The sequence below is a fragment of the Scyliorhinus canicula genome, chromosome 4, assembly GCF_902713615.1.
Source record: "Scyliorhinus canicula chromosome 4, sScyCan1.1, whole genome shotgun sequence".
Taxonomy (NCBI): Eukaryota; Metazoa; Chordata; class Chondrichthyes; order Carcharhiniformes; family Scyliorhinidae; genus Scyliorhinus; species Scyliorhinus canicula.
This window is the reverse complement of record NC_052149.1, coordinates 235,226,780-235,249,148: the sequence shown is the minus strand read 5'-3', so window position 1 is coordinate 235,249,148 and position 22,369 is coordinate 235,226,780. Positions and strand designations below refer to the sequence as shown.

Below are 22,369 nucleotides of genomic sequence, written 5' to 3'. Positions count from 1 at the left end.
AAGTGACTATAAATTATTTCAGAAAAAATCCAAGTGAAGCATGTACATGGGAAGTTTTATTAAAAAATCCGTCAAGATGCAAAATGAGCTTGTGCTAGAATCATCCCTCCAGAGGTTGGAAAGCTTTCCCCCTGTTATAACCTTTTCCCGTATTTCATGATTCAGTTGTTGTAATTATATCATATATTATTTCATTATACAGCAACAGATTGTATTTCTAACGTGTTTGAAGTAGCAAGGACACGCTGTTCTCAGCATGAGTTTTTATCAGAAAAAGTCTAGGGGCTGTTCAGCACAGAGCTAAAACGCTGGCTTTGAAAGCAGACCAAAGCAGGCCAGCAGCACGGTTCAATTCCCGTACCAACCTCCCCGAACAGGTACTGGAATGTGACGACTTGGGGCTTTTCACAGTATCTTCATTTGAAGCCTACATGTAACAATAAGCGGTTTTCATTTCAGATATGTGTAAAGGTAAGGCAAACACTCGAAAGTTAAGATTTTCAAGGGTGGTCACTGGCCTGATGTATATTTCCAGTAAATATTTATTCAGAATCTCATTATTTGTCTTTTTATTTTCCGTTCGAATATGTGGTGGCAATCTTCTTGCACATGCGAGTCTCATTTATGTACATAGACAATTTTATTGACATCAAGTTATTGTGAAATTGAAACAAAGCTTAATGAAGGAATACCAGCATTCAGGGGATAAAACACGAGATGTAAACCAATGTTAAAATAAAGCTTAAATTTCATGTTTCATTCAGTGAATAGGATGATTTAAATACATTTGTATTAGTTTTGTGATGCTATATAAATTTTTTTTTTGTAAATTTAGAGTACCCAATTAATTTTTCCAATTCAGGGGTAATTTAGCATGTTCAATCCACCTAGCTTGCACATTTTTGGGTTGTGAGGGCGAAACCCAAGCAAACATGGGGAGAATGTGCAAACTCCACATGGACAGTGACCCAGAGCCAGGATCGAACCTGGGACCTCGGCGCCGTGAGGCCGCAGTGCGCTATATAAATCTTCAACATGCATTCTCTAAATCATTAACTACTTGAGTGTGGATTCTTTTTTTCAATTAATTATGCTGACTTTTGCACACACGTTTTGTCATTGTATTTTATGCAGCATACTAACGAGAGGTACCTGAGTCCCAGATTGATTTTAGAAGATAAACTGTCTTGTTTTCAAGCAATTTATAAACCTTTGGCTGTATCCATGATCCCCCTTGAATTTTCTTTATGGAGAAAATTTGCTCAGCAATCTGTCGGTTCTGATTAATTTGGCATAGGTTTAGGTTTCGATTTATTGTCGCATGTACTGAGGCACGGTGAAAAGTATTGCTCTGTGTATAGACCAGGCAGATCGTTCCACACAAGAAAACATAGAACATACAGTAAATACGCAATGTGAATATATAGACATAAACATCGGATGAAACATACATGTAGTGTTCCAACTGTAGAGAAGATGGTATAAAGATCAATTCCGTCACTAAGGGCGGGCACAGAAGCACAGTGGTTAGCACAGCTGATTCACTGCTCCAGCGTCCCAGGTTCGATTTCCGGATGGGTGACTGTCTGTGCGGAGTTTGCACTTTCTCCCCTTGTCTGCATGGGTTTCATCCGGGTGCTCCGGTTTCCTCCCACAGTCCAAAGATGTGCAGGTTAGGTGGATTGGCCATGCTAAATTGCCCTTAGTGTTCAAAAAGGTTGGGTTGGGTTGGGTTACGGGAATAGGGTGGAGGTTTGGGTTTAGGTAGGGTGCTCTTTCCAAGGGCCGGTGCAGGCTCGATGTGGTGAATGGCCTCCTTCTGCACTGCAAATTCTATGATAAGAGGGGCCATTCAGGAGTCTGGTAACAGTGAGGAAGAAGCTGTTTTGAATCTGTTAGTGTGTGTTCTCAAACATTTGTATCTTCAGCCCGATGGAAGAGGTTGGAAGAGAGAATAACCCGGGTTGGAGGGTCTTTGATTATGTTGCCCGCTTTCCCAAGGCAGCGGGAGATATACTCAGAGTCAATGAATGGGAGGCGGGCTTGAGTTCTGGACTGGGCTGTGTTCATGACTGTCTGTTGTTTCTTACAGGCATGGGCCGAGCAGTTACCATACCAGGTTGTGATGCAGCCAGATTAGGATGCTTTCTCTGGTACACCTATAAAAATTGTTTAGAGTCATTGTGGACATGCCAAATTTCCTTAATTTCCTGAGGAGGTATAGGCACTGTTGTGCTTTCTTGTTTGTAGAGCGACACGGGTGGATCAGGACAGGTTGTTTCCACCTAGGAATTTGAAGCTGTCAACCAGCTTCAATGGTACCTCGGCACCATTGACACAGACAAGGGCATGTACAACACTTTGCTTCCTGAAGTCGATGACCAACTTTTTAGTTTTGCTGACATTGAGGGAGAGATTGTTGTCATTGCACCGTGTCACTAAGTTCTCTACCTCCCTCCTGTACTCTGACTCATTGTTGTTTGAGATCTGACCCACTACGGTCGTGTCATCAGCAAACTTGTAGATGGAGTTGGAGCTGAATTTTGCCACACAGTCGTCTGTGTATAAGGAGCATAGCAGGGGGCTAAGTATGCAGTCTTATGGGGGCCCAGTTTTGAAGACTATTATGGAGGAGATGTCATTGTTTATCCTTACTGATTGTGGTCTGTGGGCCAGGAAGTCGAGGATCCAGATGTAGTGAGAGGAACCAAGTGCTCGATTTTGGTGTTTGGATATGAGTTTGGCTGGGATTATGGTGTTGAAGGCGGAGCTGTAGTCAATGAATAGAAGTATTAAGTAGGAGTCCTTTTTTGCAATGTTACAGGGATGAGTGCAGGGCCAGGGAGATGGCGTCTGCTGTGGACCCGTTGTGGGGGTTTGCGAATTGAGGTAGATCAAGGCGTTCTGGTTTGTGACTAATGACTAACCTCTCAAAGCACTTCATAACAATAGATGTCAGGGCTACTGGACGGTAGTCACTGAGGCACATTGCCTGGTCATTCTTCGGCACTAATATTATAGTGGTCTTTTTGAAGCAGCTGGGAAGCTCAAAACCGAGTAGGAAGAAGTTAAAGATGTCTGCGAACACACCCGCCAGTTGATCCATGCAGAATCTGAGTGCTCGACCAGGGATCCGTCAGGACCCGTTGCTTTCCATGGGTTCACTTTCAAGAAGGCCAATCGAACATCTGAGGCTGCAACGGTAGGTATGGTGTGTCTGAGGCTGCTGGGGCAGATGGCTTCAGTTGGTTGACTTCCTGATCAAAACGAGCATGAAATGCATTGAGTTCATGGAAGAGGGGTATTCTGTTGCCAGAGATTCTACTCGGCTTTGCTTTATTGCCCATTATATTGTTTAAGCCTTGCCACAACCAACGAGAGTTTGTATCAGTCTGGGACTCCAGCTAAGTCTGGTATTATCTCTTGGCATCCCCGATGGATTTGCAGGGGTCGTACATAGATTTCTTGGATAGGTCAGATCCCCAGTCTTGAACGCCTCAGACATGGACTTCAGTCGGGAGTGGAACTGGATTTCATGTTGGGGAATGCACGTACTAAATCTATCATGCAGTCCTCGACATACTTACTGATGAAGTCTGTGACGGTGGTGACATACGCATCTTGGTTGTGAATATAGACCAGGCCACTGACTCCAAGTAATCACTCATCTATTGCCTCGGACCAGCAGTGCACAAACTTCTTAATCAGATCCTCCCCTCCCCCTTACGTTTCTGCTTGTATGCTGTGGGAAGGGGCACCGTCTTGTGGGCCGATTTTCTGAAATGTTGTCGGGGATGGAGCAGGAGGTACCTTTGTTGTTTGAAGAGCAAACATCTTTTGGCTGTTCAAAATGGTTGTACTTCGTGTCTATGAGATAAAACAGGAAAATGAAAGACATCATCCCTTCACAAATCGTGATTTTAAATATTTATCGTTGTGCTGCAATAATAGCTGTGTAATTATTTTGATTCAAAATCCTGCTGCAATGCTTCTTTATTATGGAAATGATAATATATTATCCAGATAAATTTTCAAGTGCAATATTTTAAATTGGGCACGTTTTGCCTTCTAGCTCCATAGATAGTTTTAACCTATTTGTTGCTAAGGCCACAGAAGGACAATGCTACTCTTGCCTCCAAACCTTCAGCATCCATACAAATCTAACAATATAATTCTAAAGTGATTGCATTGCCTGATTGCTCCAATATAGGCTTCTTCTTTCTGCATGAATTCGTAAATGGAAAAAAAGCAGTTTTAAAGCACACAAATTTAACTGGATAAAAACTTATCAAGAAATAATCATTGCTTCTGCTTTGGTCACCTTGAGTTGTACTGTCTGTGGTATATATACAGTAGTTACAGGGAGTATTTTCTAAAACAATTGTCGAAATGTTTTATCACATATCAGACAGTACTTGGAGAAACTACGGGCTGGATTCTCTGTTCCTGAGGCTAAGTGCCGACGCCAATGGAGGATCAATGGTGTTTCATGATGGGAAAATCGGAGCGAAACCCGCACCGATTCTGCTACCGAAGAGGGGCTACCACCGGCGCCACGTGAAACACCTGTGGAATGCGCGAAACACGGTTGGAGAATTGGCGGGTCCATGCTGCACATGCGCAGGTCTGCCAAGCTGGAGCCATGCGCACGCCTATACTGCCGCCCCCCCCCCACACCCACCTATCGTGCCACATAAGGTGGTGCTGGCTGTATTGTACCGCATACCTGCCCACCCCGCAACCCACCTCCTGGCCACCTCCCACCATCCCCGCAGTCCTGATAGATGTTCCCTGGCTAGCGGCATGGATTTCGGCCAAGTACGGCGGTGCTGGACACTGGTCACACGCCCCTCTCTCTCTCTCCGCAGCTGCCATGCTAGGCTCATGACCACTGAGACCACATGTGGCTCATGCCATTGGGAACTCGGCCCATCGGAGGCAGCGCATCATGCCCACTAATGACATTCCAGCGGGGTTGCGACTGCGCGCAGTGTGCGTCTTGATGATTCCGATTTGGAGGGGGGGGGGAGCGTTGTGACTCGGTGTAAAACGGACACCTGCTGTGATTTTGGTGCTGGGAGCCATTCTCTGCCCAATCACCATTCCCGATTTCAGCATAGGGCAACGGAGAACCCCGCCCTGTGTCTCTTGAAAATTAGTCAGATTGGTCAGACCAAGTTTTGCAACGGAAAACTAGTTCAGGTTTTATTATTTTAAAGAAACCCGCTAGATTGAAGCATACGTAAATAATATTTATGCTAATACATTTCACATTATACCATATATGCCCAATGACAAACTGGAACAATCGCCCGGAAATAAACGGTTAATGCAACTCACATGGTCATCAAGTGTATTCATTATTCCACAGTGGAAAAGAACATATAAATGCTGTGACATTCCCGTGTGTGCTCTTCTGCTGAGTGGAATCTAAAAACATAGCACTGCATATCTTGTGCACAGAACGAACGTGTTTGTGCATAATCCATATACAAACATAAGCTTTTAAAACCGAAGTTCTACACTAAACGAATTAACTGTGGAACATATGAGACATATATCTGTAGTTTTCCCCCTGATCTTCTCATTAAGATACTTAATGGAACGAAAAGCTTAGGGGGAGGGTCAAGAGATCCTTAAAATAGCTGGAAATTAGTTGAAGGATCAATGGATAATTACTGTATTCCGCGTGATTGAGAATGCTGCTTGTTTTGTTGGAAAATAATTCATCCTTATTAGCATACTTGAAACATAAATTGTCGAAGTGACACCCAAGCATGTGAAAACTGTTTAGCTTCCAGCTTATTTTGCTTTTGATTGCTTGAGGAACTACTGACCGTTGAATTCCTCGAGGAAACATTCCAATCACCTATAGAGACTGCATTCCCTATCAACTCCAACCTTGCAACATTTGAAATTAAAAAGTCTGTTCACAATTAATACTGAGGTGAGCTTTGGATCTCATACAAAGACTGCTTTTTTCCACCTCCATAGCAGCACTTGACTTCCCCATCTCAGCTCTTCTGCTTCTGAAATCCTGGTCTATGGCTTTCTTACCTCTAGACTTGACTATTCTAACATGCTCTTCGCTGCTCTTCCATATTCTACCCTCTCCAAACTTGATGTCACCCAATAGTCTGTTCTGTGTCTCAACTCACAGCAGGTCCATTCCCCCATCACCCTTGTGCTGAATGAACGACATTAGCTCCTGCTCAAGCTACATTTTGAATTTGAAATTCTCATTCTTGTATCAAAAGCCTCCATCGCAATGCCCCATCCTATCTCTGCAATCCGTTTCTGCTCTGCAATTCTCTGAGAAATTTGTGCTGCTCAAATCCTGGCCTTCTGTGGGTTTCCAATCATAATTGCACCACCATTAGTGGCTGTGAATTATTTTGACTTGTGCCCCCCACCGCACCACCACCGCCCCCCCCCCCCCCTCCCCCCCCCCCGCACCCCCACCTCTGCATCTCTCCACCTTGCTTTCCTCCATTAATACGTTTGAGTATTGCTGAAAAAAATGAGATTTTTGTTGCCGCTTTTCATCTTGTACTCAGCAGGAAATTTTACAAGAATATGAAGCCAAGGGAGACAAGACATTTTGCACTGTCTGAGAAGAGAGTGCTGGTTGGTCGGCAAGTGGGCTCTTTCAACACCGTACCCTGTGGAATGAGCCAGCAAATTGCATGTTACTTATTTTGTTTAGCTGAAACAAGTACAACTGTTGGGAGGCAGTGGCATAGTGGTATTATCACTGGACTAGTAATCCAGAGACCCAGGGCAAGATCTGGTGGGTTCAAATCCCACCACAGCAGATGGCGGAGTTTGAATTCATTAAAAAAAATATCTGGAATTAAATGTCTAATGGTGGCCATGACAGCACTGTTGATTATTGGGAAGGAGATTTGCATTCTTACCTGGTCTGGCCTACATGTGACTCCAGATCCACAGCAATGCTCTGAAATGCCCTCTAAAATGGAGGGATGGGTAGTAAATGCTGGTCTGGCCTGTGACACACATATCACATTAAAAATGAATGTTTAAAAGTATATTAATTTGCAGATAGAAAGAACATGCAAACACATAGCATCTATTTCAGCTGAACTAATTAAGTGAAAACAAAATATAGCCCGGAATCAAGCTGTCTGGTTTAAATTGAAAATAAAGATTGGCAGTTAACTATTAGTCAGCATCAACTGGTGGATTATCCATAGCAATGCTTCCATGGCGGAATCCACATGCCAAACAATCAGCAGACTCTTCTCATACAATAGAAAATTTGTTGTCGCCCTTGGATTTTGTATTCTTGCAAAATGTCCTGGTGGGCACACGTTTTGACAAAAAATGTCTCTTTTTTCATAATACTCAAGTTCTGTACGGCCAAGCAACAATTAAGACGTTGCTTAAAACAATTTATTTGACCAATGGTTATCTGACCAATATCTCCTTATATAGCTTGGTGTCATACTTCATTTTATCATTCTCCTTTGAAATGCATTGAGAGTTTTCATTATTCTAAAGGTGCTTTATAAAAATGATCTGGCATTGGCATAATATGTATTATGCAAAATCTGGTGAGTCCGATCGTGACCAGCATAGCTGGTTTAACTCACTCAGCTAAATCGCTGGCTTTTAAAGCAGGCCAGCAGCACGGTTCGATTCCCGTACCAGCCTCCCCGGACAGGCGCCGGAATGTGGCGACTAGGGGCTTTTCACAGTAACTTCATTGAAGCCTACTCGTGACAATAAGCGATTTTCATTTCATTTTTTCATTTTCACTCTTTGCTGCATTATTTGTGTGGCATTATTTCTCAGTGTCATTGGGCTTTTGGATTCAGGAAACTTGCAATGTTGCTATATTTGAATGTTGAAGCACTGAAATTGACTTCCATATAAGGTGAGAAGCACAATCAAAGTGTGCATGTATCAAATCACATCATTAATTTCCTTCACCTAAAATAATATAGCAAACCATCAAATGAATGGCTTGAGATGCTAACTTATAAGTACATATGAGAGATACTTTGGGCTGAACTTTTCCAAGCCATCTGAAGTCATGTTGCAGGGGGTAAAAGTGAGGACTGAACCCACTCCAGCAGGTGACTGGACACTGTCATGCCATTTTGCCAGTGACAGCTAATTAACAGGCCACAACCTGGTCTACCATCATCACCGTCAAGCTCTGATGGTCCTATTAGAGGGTTTCAAGCTCAGCAGCATCACCACTAGTGGTGACCAGTAATGAGAATGTAACTCCAGGGAGAGGCCACTTCAAGGCCCTGCACCTTCAAGGACATGTCCTTGGGGAAGCTGGGGCCAAGCATCCTGTCCCCAGCAATTGGGGGTTGGTGGAATATCACTACAGTGGTGTCAACCTGAACGCAATCATGGTTATGACTGACAAGGCCTCTCAGTGGGCTAGGGACCAAATATTAAGAAAAGCCTCAGCACAGGGAAGCTGACTCCACGATTCACCTGTGTTGTCCCAACATGGTATCAGACAATCCAAACTCTGCATTTTGCCTTCAGTGGAGGGATGTATTTAACTCATGCTGCCCATGTTTTTTTCTCCTCCCAATGGCTTCGCCCACCATACTTAATGGTCTTATTCCTCCCAGGAATGGGCTAAGAAAATTCAGGATCGTTAGGTACTGGGCCTAGAGACAGAAAGGATTCTCGGACCATTCTCTGCACCAATAAATTAACAGTGACCAAGTTTGTATATATAGAATTTGCATGAACCTCGTCAAACCAAGGACTGTTTTGTGGCTTCAGCCCTTGCATAGAGTCAGAGTCCTAACATACAGCACAGGAAAGGCCCTTCGGCGCAGTGCATCTGCACCGGTCAAAAACAAACATCAAACCATTCTAATCCTATTTTACAGCATTTGGCCCATATCCTTGTATACCCTGGAGTCGCAAGTGTACATCTAAATACTTCTTAAATGTTATGACAGTCTCTGCCTCCACCACCCTAATAGACAGCAAATTCAAAACTCCCTCCACTCTCTGGATAAAACTTTTTTTGTCACATCCCCTCTAAACCTCCTGCCCTTTACTTTAAATTTCTGCACCCTGGTCATTGGGTTGTTCCTGTCTACTCCATCTATGCCCCTCATAATTTTATACATCTCCATGTTGCCTCCCTTCAGCCTCCTGTGCTCCAAGGAAAACAATCCAAGTCTATCAAATATCTCTTCATAACTAACATTCTCCAGCCCAGGCAACATCCTGATAAACCTCCTCTGCACCCTTTCCAGTGCTATCACATCTCTCCTATAATGTGGATTCCAGAACTGCACACAATATTCTAGCTGTGGCCCAACCAACTTTTTTAGACAGATCCAACATAAACTCCCTGCTCTTTCACGCTATGCCAAGACAAATAAAGGCAGGTATACCATACGCCTTCTTAACACTGTATCTACCTGCTCTGCTACCTTAAAGGACTGGTATACATGCACACCAAGATCCCTCAGATCCTTGGTGCTTCCCAGGGTCCTACCGTTTATCATGTATTCCCTTGCCTTGATGGTCCATCCAAAGTGCATCACCTCAGACTTATCCAGGTTGAATTCTATTTGCTACTGATCAGCCCATCTGACCAGCCTGTCTATATCCTTCAGTATTCAAAGGCTATCCTCCTCACTACCACCCCATCAATTTTCGTACCTTCCACAAACTTACTGATCAACCCTCCTACATTCATATGTAAACCATTTATATAAACCACAAACAGTAAGGGCCCCAACACTGCTTCCTGCGGGACCCCACTGGACACAGCTTCCAATCAGAAAACACCCCTTGACCATCACCCTCTGTTTCCTGCCACTCTGCCAATTCTGGATTCAATTTGGCAAATTTCCTTGGATCCCATGGGTTCTTACCTTTGCTATCAGACTCCCATGTGGGACCTTATCGGAAGCCTTGCTGAAGTCGAAGTAGACTACCTCAAATGCATTGCCATCATCTACACACCTGGTCACCTCTTCACAAACTGGAACAAATTTGTCAGACATGATCTCCCCTTAACAAAACCATGCTGACTGTTCTTGATTAATCCCGGCCTCTCCAAATGCAGATTAATTCTGACTCTCAGAATTGCTTCCAATAGTTTCCTCACCACTGAGCGTAAAATGACTAGCCTGTAGTTTACAGGTTTATCCCTTCCTCACTTCTTCAATAATGGTACCACGTTGGCTATCCTTCAATCCTCCGGCACCTCTCCTGTGGCCAGAGAGGAATTGAAAATTACTGCCAACATAGAACATAGAACAGTACAGCATAGAACAGGCCCTTCGGCCCTCAATGTTGTGCCGAGCCATGATCACCCTACTCAAACCCACGTATCCACCCTAACCTTACTTTTATTAGGACTCTACGGGCAATTTAGCATGGCCAATCCACCTAACCCGCACATCTTTGGACTGTGGGAGGAAACCGGAGCACCCGGAGGAAACCCACGCACACAGGGGGAGGACGTGCAGACTCCACACAGACAGTGACCCAGCCGGGAATCGAACCTGGGACCCTGGAGCTGTGAAGCATTTATGCTAACCACCATGCTACCCTGCTGCCCTGTTATTTCCTCCATTGCCTCACTCAGCAACCTGGGAAACGTTTCAACTGGAGATTTGTCTACCTTTAATCCTACCATTCCGAATCTCCTCTCTGTCTATGTTAATTTTTAAAATTTTATTACAGTGCTAATGCCTGATTTCTATACCCACAGAGACCCTTTCAAGAGTGAACACTGACACAAAGTACACATTGAAAACCCTACCTACATCCTCCGGCTCCACACACAAATCACCACTGTGGTCTTTAATGGGCCCAGAACCGCCCTGCCCTCTGCCTTGCATGTCCTTCTACGCACTGGCTTTAAAGGTTCTCCTGGATTCATTTTAAGAATTCTGCTCCCTCGACATCTTTCACACTTTAGTTTCCCCAATGAATATTAGGGAACATGAGAGAACGGCTGCGTTGAGAGTGGGCTCCCGCTGGTCTGCGGTGTTTTGGTCTTTTTCTGGGGTTTCCCCGTTGTTTTTTGGAGTCGGGTTTCTTCGGCCTTTGGGGCCTGAGGGACGGGCGCCGGGTCGGGCCGGGTTTGAGCCGGTGAGGAGCCCCACGGGAGTGTCCAGCGGCCGGAGGAGCAGGGGGCATCGAGCCCGAAATGAGCGGTGGGGCGGAGCTTCGCACGAGGCATGGCCCGAATCCAGGACAAATATATAGGGGGAGCAGAGCACATTGGGTGGCCTCCGCTGAAAATGGATGTTTGAAGTCCGGTTCCAGGGGAAGAGATTTTTAACAAATTTTAATTTTTGAAGTTTTCTTTTATTTTACAATTGTTTTTTTTATTCTTAAACTTTTTTAAAAATTTAATTAATTAATTTATTTATTTTAAGATTGAAGAAAGAAGGGGAAAATAATAAGTCGTTAAAGGATGCCAAAGACAGCTGTGAAGAAGGGAGGAAATGCGGATTCACGGTCGAATGAGAGGACCAGTAAAAGCGCTGACAAGATGGTGGATGCGGGAACGCGTGGTGGGGCCGCACTGCTTATGGTGGAAAAGATGACCGAGATGATGGCTGTGGAGCTGGAGAAGCAGTTTGCGAGGCACATGGAGGCATTGGAGAAGGAGATGACGGTCGCACTGAAATCATTGGTGGAGGAGGCAATCGTCCCGGTGAGGGTAGCTGTGGCAAAGACATCGGCCGAGTTGACAGAACAAGGTGAAAAGGTGAAGGAAGTGGAGAAGGTCATGTTACAGCGCAGCCACCAGCTCACCTCGATGGGGGATGAGCTGTGGAGGGTGGTGGAAGTTAATGGAGGACACCGAACAAAGTTTGAGGAATTGGAGACCCGCTTGAGGGGGCATAATCTGAGAATTGTGGGCTTGCCTGAGGAGTAGAGGGCTCAAGGTCAACAGAGTACTTTGCTAAGATGCTGGCGGAGTTGATAGGGGAGGGTGAAGGCCCCTCCCGGTATGAACTGGACAAAGCTCATCAGACTTTGAGGCCGAAACCCAAAGTAAATGAGCAGTCAAGAGCAGTAATTATCTGCTTCCATAAATGCCACGTGAAGGAGAAGGTGTTAAGCTGGCGAGGCAGAAGTGGGAGGTGCAGTGGGATGGTGCTAGAGTTCAGATTTACCAGGACTTGACAGTGGAGTTGGCGAAGAGACGAGCGGCATTCAACCAAGTGAAGGCGGCACTGTACAAGCGACTGCGATTTGGTATGGTATACCCGGCAAAATTGAGGGTGACCGCCCAAGAATTTTATTTTGAAACGGTGGAGGTGACTGAGGCGTTCCTGAAGGCAGAAGGCTTAGGACAGAAGTGAGGAGTGGAGCGGGAAGAGAGATCGTTGTCTGTGATTGGGTGCTGGAAAATGTATAAATGCTATCACATTCTTTTAATTAACCTGTATAGTAACCTACTTGATTGCACATTGTTATAGAGTTGAAGTTTTTGTTTGGTTTGATTGGCATTTTTGTGCCCTTTCTTTTTGTTGCAACGGTTATATGTTATTTTATTGAATTGTATGGGTTAGATTGTTGTTCTTTTTCTTCTGGGACTGGATGGGGGGGGGGGGGGGGGGACGGTATGCCAGTGCGGGGGTTCCACCCACGCTAGCTAACTAAAGTCAGCGACTGAACAAAGGTGAGATGAGAGGAGGGCTGTGAAATTGGAGCCTGGTTAGCAGGTTTCGATGGGTCTACGAGGCGAGCAAGGGGGGTGGAGAGGATCGATACTGGGTGACCTTTCTTCGATGGGAAGGGGGCGGATTCTGGGAGGGGGAGGGGATTCGATGTTAACAATGGATAGGGGCAGGTCAGGCTCATGAGGCAGGGCCCGTTGGTATGATGATGGTGGATGAGAGAGGGGGGGGAAGTGAGAGACATCCAGTTAGGATAGTCACGTGAAATGTGAGGGGGCTGGGAGGCCCAGTCAAGAGGTCAAGGGTGCTTGTGCATCTTAAACGTTTGAAGGCTGATATAGCAATGCTGCAGGAAACTCACTTGAGGGTAAGGATCAAGTCAGACTTAAAAAGGGTTGGGTTAGTCAGGTGTTTCACTCTGGATTTGACGGAAGGGCGCGAGGTGTAGCAGTAATGGCAGCAAAAGGGTACGGATCCGGATGGAGAAGGTGGTTGCAGATCAAGGGGGTAGGTATGTGATTGTGACAGGGGCTCTGGAGGGGAGGCTAGTGGTGCTGGTGAGTGTAGATGGTCCCAATTGGGACGCTGTGGGATTTGCAAAGAAGGTGTGTGGGGCCATGCCCAACTTGGACACACGAACTGATAGTGGGGGGGACTGGAACTTGATGCAGGAGCCAAGGTTGGACAGGTCACGGCCACGCTAACTGGTACCGTCAGGGGGGCGAAGGCATTTGCTGGGCTTATGATGGAAATGGGAGAGGTAGACCCTTGGAGGTTTCTGCACCTGAGGGAGCGGGAGGACTCATTTTTCTCAGCAGTCCATAAGGTATACTCGAGGATCGATTTTTTCATGGTGGGGAAGGTGCTGCTGGCTGGGGTTAAGGGGACGGAGTACTTGACAATTGCAATATCAAATCATGCTCCGCATTGGGTGGATATGGTACTAGAGAAGGGTGTGGTACAGAGACGAGGGTGGAAGTTAGATGTGGGACTGTTGAGGGATCGAGTGTTCTGCGACAAAATTGAAAAAGTAATTGAGGAATATGTAGGTTTCAACTGCACGGGTGAGTTGTCGAGGGCGGTTGTCTGGGAGGGTCTAAAGGCTGTTGTGAGGGGTGAGGTGATCTCGTTCAAGGCTAGGCCAGACAAAGAGGAGAGGTTGGAGCATCAGAGGGTAATAAATGAGATGCTGGAGGTAGATAGGAGGTATGCAGAAGATGGAGACCCAGCGAAGTTGGAAAAGAGGAAGGAACTACAAGCGAGCTTTGACCGACTATCTGCCAGGAAGGCGGTTTGTCAATTGAGACGAGCAAGGGGTGCAGTTGATGAGGATGGAGAGAAGGCAGGTCAGCTCCGGAGGGAAGCTGTGGCAAGGGAAGTTGTCCAGGTACTGGACAGGGCAGGAAATATAGAACTACAGTGCAGAAGGAGGCCATTCGGCCCATCGAGTCTGCATCGACCCATTTAAGCCCTCAATTCCACCCTATCCCCATAACCCAATAAGCCCTCCTAACCTTTTTTGGTCACTAAGGGCAATTTATCATGGCCAATCCACGTAACCTGCATGTCTTTGGACTGGGGGAGGAAACCCGAGCACCCGGAGGAAACCCACGCACACACGGGGAGAACATGCAAACTCCGCACAGACAGTGACCCAGTGGGGAATCGAACCAGGGACCCTGGCACTGTGAAGCCACAGTGCTATCCACTTGTGCTGCCGTGCTGCCCCAAATGAGATCAGATTAACAATGTCTTTAAGGAATTATATGAGAAGTTGTACAGGTCAGAGCCATTTGGGGGAGGCCGGGAAATGCAGGAGTTTCTAGATGGGCTGGAGTACCAGAGGTTAGGGGAGGGGGTCAGGGCTACATTAGAAGGGGCCATAGTGGAGCAGGAGACAAAAGATGCGATTGGGAGGATGCAGTCGGGGAAGGTGGCAAGGCCGGTGGAATATTATAAAAAATTCAAAGATAAGCTGGTCCTGCTGATGGTGGGGATGTTTGATGAGGCGATAGGGAAGGGGGTGTTACCACAAACTTTGGGGCAGGCATCGATTTCCCTGTTGCTTAAAAGAGATAAGGATCCGACGGAGTGTGGGTCGTAAAGGCCCATATCATTTTGCAAATATATTGGCGAAGGTACTGGAAGATAGGCTGGAGGAGTGCCTCCCGAAGGTGATAGGGGAAGATCAGACGGGGTTTGTGAGAGTGAGGCAGTTCTTTTCGAACATTAGGAGAGTATTCAACGTGGTTATGGCACCGGCGGAGGGGAGGGAAACAGAGGTGGTTGTGGCATTGGACGCCGAGAAAGCATTTGACCGGGTAAATTGGGGGTATTCGATGGCAGTTCTGGAGCGGTTTGGGATTAGACCAGGATTTGTGGCCTGGGTAGAGCTCTGTATCAGGAGCCGAGGGCGAATTTCCACACAAATAACATCAGCTCGGAATATTTTTCTCCCCACCCTGGGACTAGCCAGGGATGTCCTCCACCGTGGGATGAGGCAGGGATGTCCTATGTCCCCCCTGCTGTTTGCGCTCGCGATTGAGCCATTGGCCAACTCAGTAAGAAGATCGGGGGTATGGAAAAGGATAGTGCGGGGGTGCGGATAGGAGATAAGAGGGGCGATTCTCCGAGCCCCGCGCCAGGCCGGAGAATCGCTGCAACCGCGGTACGACGCCCCGACGCCGGCGCGCGATTCTCTGAGGTGCGGAGAATCGGCGCATTTGCACAGGTGCGTTTGGCGCAGAGCCGGCCGCGGGCCGCTGGAATCGGCGGGGCTGCCAATTCTCCGGCCCGAATGGGCCAAGTGGCCGCGTCGAAACGACAGAGTCCTGCCGCCGCCGAAAGACCCCTGGTAGCTGCCAGTGGGAACACTGCAGGAACGGTCGGCAGGCGGCCTTGGGGGGGGGGTGGGTCCTTCACTGGGGGGGTTGGCACTGCCCAACTGTGCATGCGTGGGTTGGCGTGGTGGCCATTTGGGGGGCCAGAATCGGTTGTATCAGGGCCCGGTTCGCGCCGTCGCATTTCACGATGGCATGAACACTTGGGCTCCAAATCGGAGAATCGCCCCCAGGGATTGCTTATATGCCGATGACTTGACTTGTTATTAAACATGTCGGAACCGAGTGCGTCAATAGGGGGAATACTGGAGCTGCTTCAAGTGTTTGGGTCTTTGTCGGGGTACAAATTAAATCTGGACAAGAGTGAATAATTTGTGGTGTCTCGGCCGGAGTTGGGGGCAAGGGTGGGGGTGGCTGCCACTCTGTAGGGCAGGACTCACTTTAGACACCCGGGGGTGTAGGTTGCTCGAGATTAGGGGGGGGGCTCCATAGTCACAACATTTCTAGTTTGGTCGGGAGGGTGAAAGCTGATCTGGCAAGGAATGTTCTCCCTCTGTCATTGGCAGGTCGGGCACAGGTGGTTAAAATGAACGTGTTGCCACGATTCCTGTTTATTTTCCAATGCCTGTCGATTTTTCTGCCAAAGGCATTTTTTAGAAAGATTGAAGGGATGATTACCTTGTTCATATGGGGAGGGGAGGTGGCCAGAATTAGAAAGGTGCTACCACAGAGAGGAAGGCAGGCAGGGGGTTTAGGTCTTCCAAACCTGATGTATTATTACTGGGCGGCAAAAGTGGAGAAGGTACGGAGCTGGGTCAGAGGGGTTGACTCCCAGTGGGTCAGAATGGACGAGAGTTTGTGTAGGGGGTCGGGATTGAAGGTACTAGCGACAGCGCCGCTCCCGACGGCCCCAGGGAAATACCTAGGGAGTCCAGTAGTAATAGCTTTGTTGTATATTTGGAGGCAATTCTGCCAGCACTTCGATTTGGGGGCAGGGTCAAGGGAAATGCTGATTATGGGGAACCATAGAGTGGAGCTACGGAAGTGGGATGGAAATTTTCGTAGATGGGACAAGAAAGGAATTAGGACACGAAAAGATTTGTTTCTTGGGGGACAGTTTACAATATTGAAGGATGTGGGAGCAAAGTATGGGCTGGAGCAGGGGGAAATATTTTGATATATGCAGGTTCGAGACTTTGCCAAAAAGGAAATACAGAGCTTCCCAGCAGAGCCGGCTTCCACATTGCTGGAGGAGGTAATGACGACAGGGGGACTGGACAAGGGGGTAGTATCTGTTTACGGAGCTATTTTGGAAGAGGAGAAGGCACCGCTGGAAGGGATCAACGCAAAGTGGGAGGATGAGTTGGGAGAGGGTATGGAGGAGGCGTTCTGTTGTGAGGTGCTCCAGAGGGTGAATGCCTCCACCTCGTGCGCGAGATTGGGACTGATATAGTTGAAGGTGGTATATCGGGCATACCTCACAAGGGCAAGGATGAGCCGGCTCTTTGGGGGCTAGAAGGTGTGTGTGAACGTTGTCGGGGTGGGGGGGGGGGGGGGGGCTGCAAACCACATTCATATGTTTTGGTCCTGTCTGAAGCTGGAGGATTTCTGGAAGGAGGTTTTTAGGGTAATCTCTAAAGTGGTGCACGTGAAACTGATCCCAGGCCCTCGGGAGGCCATGGACGGGATTCTCTGATCTCCCGCTGAGTCGTAGAATCGCTGAGGGGGGCAGCGTGAATCCCACCCCCACTGGCCGCCGAATTCTAAGGCGCCAGAGATTTGGCGGGTCGCGGACGGCCGCTCACAACCCCCCCCCCCCCCCCCCCCCCCGCCGATTCTCCGACCTGCGATGGGCCGAAGTCCCGCCCGTTCTATGCAGGTCCCGCCAGCGTAGATTGGAGTAGGCCCTTTACCGGCGGGACCTAGTGGCGCAAGCGGGATCCGGGGTCCTGGGGGGGGGGCGTGGTGCGACCTGGCCCCCGGGGTGCCCCCGCGGTGGCCTGGCCTGCGATCGGGGCTCAGTGATCCGCGGGCGGGCCAGTGCCTTGGGGGCACTCCTTTCCTACGCGCCGACCGTGTAAGCCTATGCGATGGCTGCACGGCGCCAAAGGCCTTCCGCGCCGGCCGGCGGGGCGCAAACCACTCCTGCACCGGCCTTGCCCCTGAAGGTGCGGAGGATTCCGCAACTTTGGGGCGGCCCGACGCCGGAGTGCTTCACGCCACTCTGTCCCGCCGGGACCCCCCACCCCGCCAGGTACGGGAGAATTCCGCCCCATATTCGGGGTGTGGGACCAGCCGGGGTTGGAAACTGGTGCGGAGATAGATGTTGTAACCTTCGCCTCATTGATTGCCTGAAGGCGGATCCTTTTAGGGTGGAGATCAACCACACCAGCTGTGTGAGGCGGGGCGGGGTTACCTGCTGGAATTCTTGACTCTTGAGACGGTCAAATGTCAACTGAGGGGAAGCATGGAGGGGTTTTACAATTCATGGGCGTCATTCATTGTGCACTTTCAAGAATTGTATTACATCGAATATTAGGGGGGGGTGCTGGGAGGGTTGGGGGGGAGGGGGACTGTATGTGTTAATGGTGACTATGAGTGATTCCTAATTCATTTTTGTCATTTGTTTATGTTGACATGCAGGCTAATGTTTGGGGGTTTGGTGGGAGGATGGGATCGTTGATATTGATATGGGGATTTACATAACATTTGTTCCTGATTATTGTTTATTGTTGGGTGTCAATTTGGGAGAAAATGTGAAAAAGGAGAATAAAAATATTTTTTAAAAATTGAATTACGAGATCAGACAAATTTTTGAGTTTGTGTGCATGTCAACCATTGAAAGTAAACAATAGTGATGGATAAATTTTTCAATTTGCACCTGCATAGACATACAGAACAGAACATATTATTGAGCAATTTAGCATACTCAATTTGAGATTGTTATGTTATGTAAGGTTATATGTATTAGGATAGCAACTTTAACAATGGTTTCCAAGTATTAATGATGATGCACAATCTTTTCCCAACCCTTGAGTAAACATAGGTGCCTCGATCAATGTTTGCTTCTGGAATTTACCAGTGTTCTGCTGACATTCTAGCAATGACTGCAATAAAATCTGAAGAAATCCAGCATCCAAGATCCCCCATCCATCCTTCTCCACTTATCCCACCGCCCTCCCCTCCAATATGGCTGGAAATGGGTTTGGGAGAAAGAAGAAAGAAAGGCTACTTTACACAAAGTTGGTGCTGAATACTTGCCATCTTTTATTGATGATATATCAACATCACTGAATAGGCCAAAATGGAATCATTGTCATTCTATTTTTAAACTTAAATAATGATATCTCAGACGCTATGAATTATTTTCTTACCTTGTCTCTTGTGGATATGATGATGCACAATGTTAATCATTTCATAGTCTTTCAGTGTTGCAAGGTGTACTAATTTGTTGCTTTTACGTGCCTTCACTCAAGCAGAAGCATGAGGCAGGTGTTTGATAAGCAGTGCCACTGGTTTTCATAGTATCATTGAATTTACAGTGGAGAAGGAGGCCAATCGGCCCATCGACTCTGCACCAGCCCTTAGAAAGGGCACCCTACCCAAGCCCGCACATCCACCCTATCCCTGTTACCCAGTAACCCCACCCCACCTTTTTGGACACTGAGGGCAATTTATCATGGCCAATCCACCTAACCTGCATCTTTGGACTGTGGAAGGAAACCGGAGCACCCGGAGGAAACGCAGGCAGACATGGAGAGAACGTGCAGACTCCACACAGACAGTGACCCAGCCGGGAATCGAACCTGGGACCCTGGAGCTGTGAAGCATTGATGCTAACCACCATGCTACCGTGAGGCACCTGAATTTAAGTCTGAATTTAATATGATCCATACTCAAAACCACCATTCTGACTGAACTTTCTTTCTCTCTTTCCCCGAAGGCACATATTTATGGTGGGTATTGCTTTAGAGTCAACAGGTGCCACCAGTACCACTCTTAAGTGCATATCTTTGCTCTGTAACCATATGAAAGGTGTAATCCCCATCCCATCATTACTGGTTACTTACATAAACCCAGAGGTCATCGAATAGTATTGAGGAAATAAAAACCTTGACTGATTTTCCCCATTTCCAGTCAGAGCATAATGAGGCCGCTATATTATCCACATCACTGTTTGAAATACCATAAAATTATTTGAACATTAATAAGGAATGAAATCTGTAATCTAACTGATAATTATAGATTTGCGGTACATTACATATTATCACATACAATTTAATATAATCAATGACTCCGTGGGTTGTGGAAGATGAGTTGCTTTTCCTTTTTCAGGAAAAATGTGTGATGCTTCTGTACTCCAGGTGTACTGTTGTTACATATTGTCACGCCCATTATCAACCTATTGAACCATGTTGAATGCTCTTTCTGTGGCCAACAAGTCCTGGCATTGGACTCAAACCTGGAACGTCTGGTCTAGTGGAGGGGCGGTACAACTACGCCACAAGGCCGTCTCTTCCAGAAATACTGACTCAAACTCACTTTTGGTTCACTCTTATGAGGTTGCGTTGATTGTGTTTTTTTCTAATGTATGAAACAAAATATCATTACCAAGAGCTCTTTTGATGTTGGGAAGGTCAGAAGACAAATAGCTGCTATTCTGTAAGGAATTGTTCAAGAAGATTTATTCCAATCCAAGTACATAGGGCGGGATTCTCCGTTAGCCGACGCCGAAATTGGGAAAGGCGATTGTGTGGAGGATCGGTTCCGACACCAAAAACGTGGCAGGCGCCGATTTAACGCCAAATTGCAATGCTCCAGCACCTCGACAGCTGGAGGTTCCAGAATCCATATACAGTAAGCACCGTTTGCATATAATTAGCGGGCCGACCCCGTACTCTCCAGAGCCATCACCATGCTTCACCTCCAATGGCCCAAGTTCCGGATGGCGTAGTTCACTTGTGCTTTTAAAAATCGTGAAACCACGTGGTGGCTGCTGAGGGAGAGAGAGGGAGTACGGAGAGTGTGCAACATCGCCATAGTGTGCTGACAGTTGTGCTCCTGGTGGTGGTCTTCTGCAGGGCCGGGGGGAGTAGCGGTGGTGGCCAGGAGGTGGCATGTAGGGTCGGGGCAGACTGGCATGGAACGCCATTGCCACAGCCGGCAAGGCAGCTCTGCAGCTGTGCATACCGCTAACAGCCCACTTTGAACTTAGTGCCATGGATCATATAGGGGTCATCCCCCCCCCCCCAGGGCAACGCCCCGAGATGCTCTCTGGACCCAGCTGACCCATCACCTGTATGGGTGTGCTCAAGCACAACCAGTGCTATCTTGTTGGCTGTGATAAGTGTGTGTGGGGAGTGTAATGTGTATGTACGGCTGCAACTTGTCAGCCCCCGAGTGTTTATTACGGACCCGGCGAATCCCGCACCATTTTGCATTGGAATTGATTGAGTTCCACGTGGCACCGGTGCTAGCCCCTGAATAGTAGCTGAATCGGTGCAGGTTTGGTGCCAGTTGTTGTCATGAAAGTCTGCGTTGGGTTAACTCTTAGTCTAAGAAACTGAGAATCCCGTCCCTAGTATTTATAAATCATCACCTATCTTCACCTAAAGAGCATCAAGTTAACAGTTAACCACACAGTATAATTTCTCATGCTCTTGTTATAACTTGAATGCAGGAGTGAATGATGGACTTCAGACAAAGTCACTTGGATTATGCAAGCCAAAGGCAATAAAGTCTGCTGAAATTCTCATTCATACTTTTGTTACATATTGACAATTACAAAGCTGTCTTGGTTGGCCTCCCATTTTCCATCTTCCATAAATCTGAACCCATGCAAAACTGTATTGCCCTGATCCTAAATAATGCCTCCCCCGGTGGAGCAGGCTTGTGGGGCCACATGGTTTACTCCTGATCCTTTTTTAAAATGCTTTTATTTTCTGTGTTCACTGCTGTGCTCACTGACCGACATTGGTTTCCAGTCCCAAAATGCCATGATGTGTCATTTTTAGCCTTGTTTTGCCTCTCCGCTTCTTTGCCCCTCCTTTTTCCTATAAGATGCTTAAAACCCAGTCCATTGACTAAGCCGTATTCCCTAATATTTCCAAATGTGGTTCAGTGTCAAGTTCTGCTATGAATGTTGGAACATTTTGCTACATCAAAGGTGCCAAATAAATGCAAGTTGCTGCTTTGGTTTCCTCCAATACTCACAGAAAAGCTGAAAATGCCTGACAAAATATTAACTGTGAATTTCTTGCACATTGAAATTGAGTGTGTGTGAAATGTTATTCAAAGCTTGAGAAAAAGTATGAGCAGCTGTAGTGGTTTATCCATTTCATCTGGACACTCGCCCTTGGCTCAGTTACCAGCAAAATTCTTCAAGGTTGAAGGTACTATGTACTGTGGAGAAACGTACCATCAATTAGACAGGATCTTGTCAATTTCATGCTACGTTCAACCTTCTTTGTCGGTGAATCTGTCAGGAAAAATGGATTGATGGGAAATTGCAGCTGAGTTTGAAGATCATCCATGATTTTATTGATAGTAGAGTCGGCTTGAGGGGCTGTCTGGCCTATTCTTGGTCCTATTTCTTATGTTTTTCATGACAGGACATGGGATTCCTACAAAGAAGTGCTCCCAATAAAACAATTATCTAGACCCATTCATAGAGCCGCGTGGCAATTTCCAATATACCCAGCCAGTCCATGGGGACAAGAAGAAAATGTGTGATAGTACCAGGTCAATATAATATGCAGCAGTTCCTGGTGCATTTGCATTTCCGTGGAGTTAAATTGTCTGTGTTAATATCAAAGCTTTTGTATGTATTTTGTTTATTGGATATTGCTTATGTTCGGAAAGATTTCCACC

General features: G+C 46.9%; 1 long non-coding RNA gene across 1 annotated transcript; it reads right to left on the bottom strand.

Moving 5' to 3' along the window:
• Positions 1-2,494: 2,494 nt before the first annotated feature.
• LOC119964204 lies at positions 2,495-11,183 on the bottom strand. Its single transcript, XR_005460282.1, has 3 exons — positions 10,784-11,183; positions 6,918-7,007; positions 2,495-3,867 (listed from the first exon to the last, which is right to left on the bottom strand). It is a non-coding gene; the product is annotated as an uncharacterized LOC119964204 (long non-coding RNA).
• Positions 11,184-22,369: the final 11,186 nt, after the last annotated feature.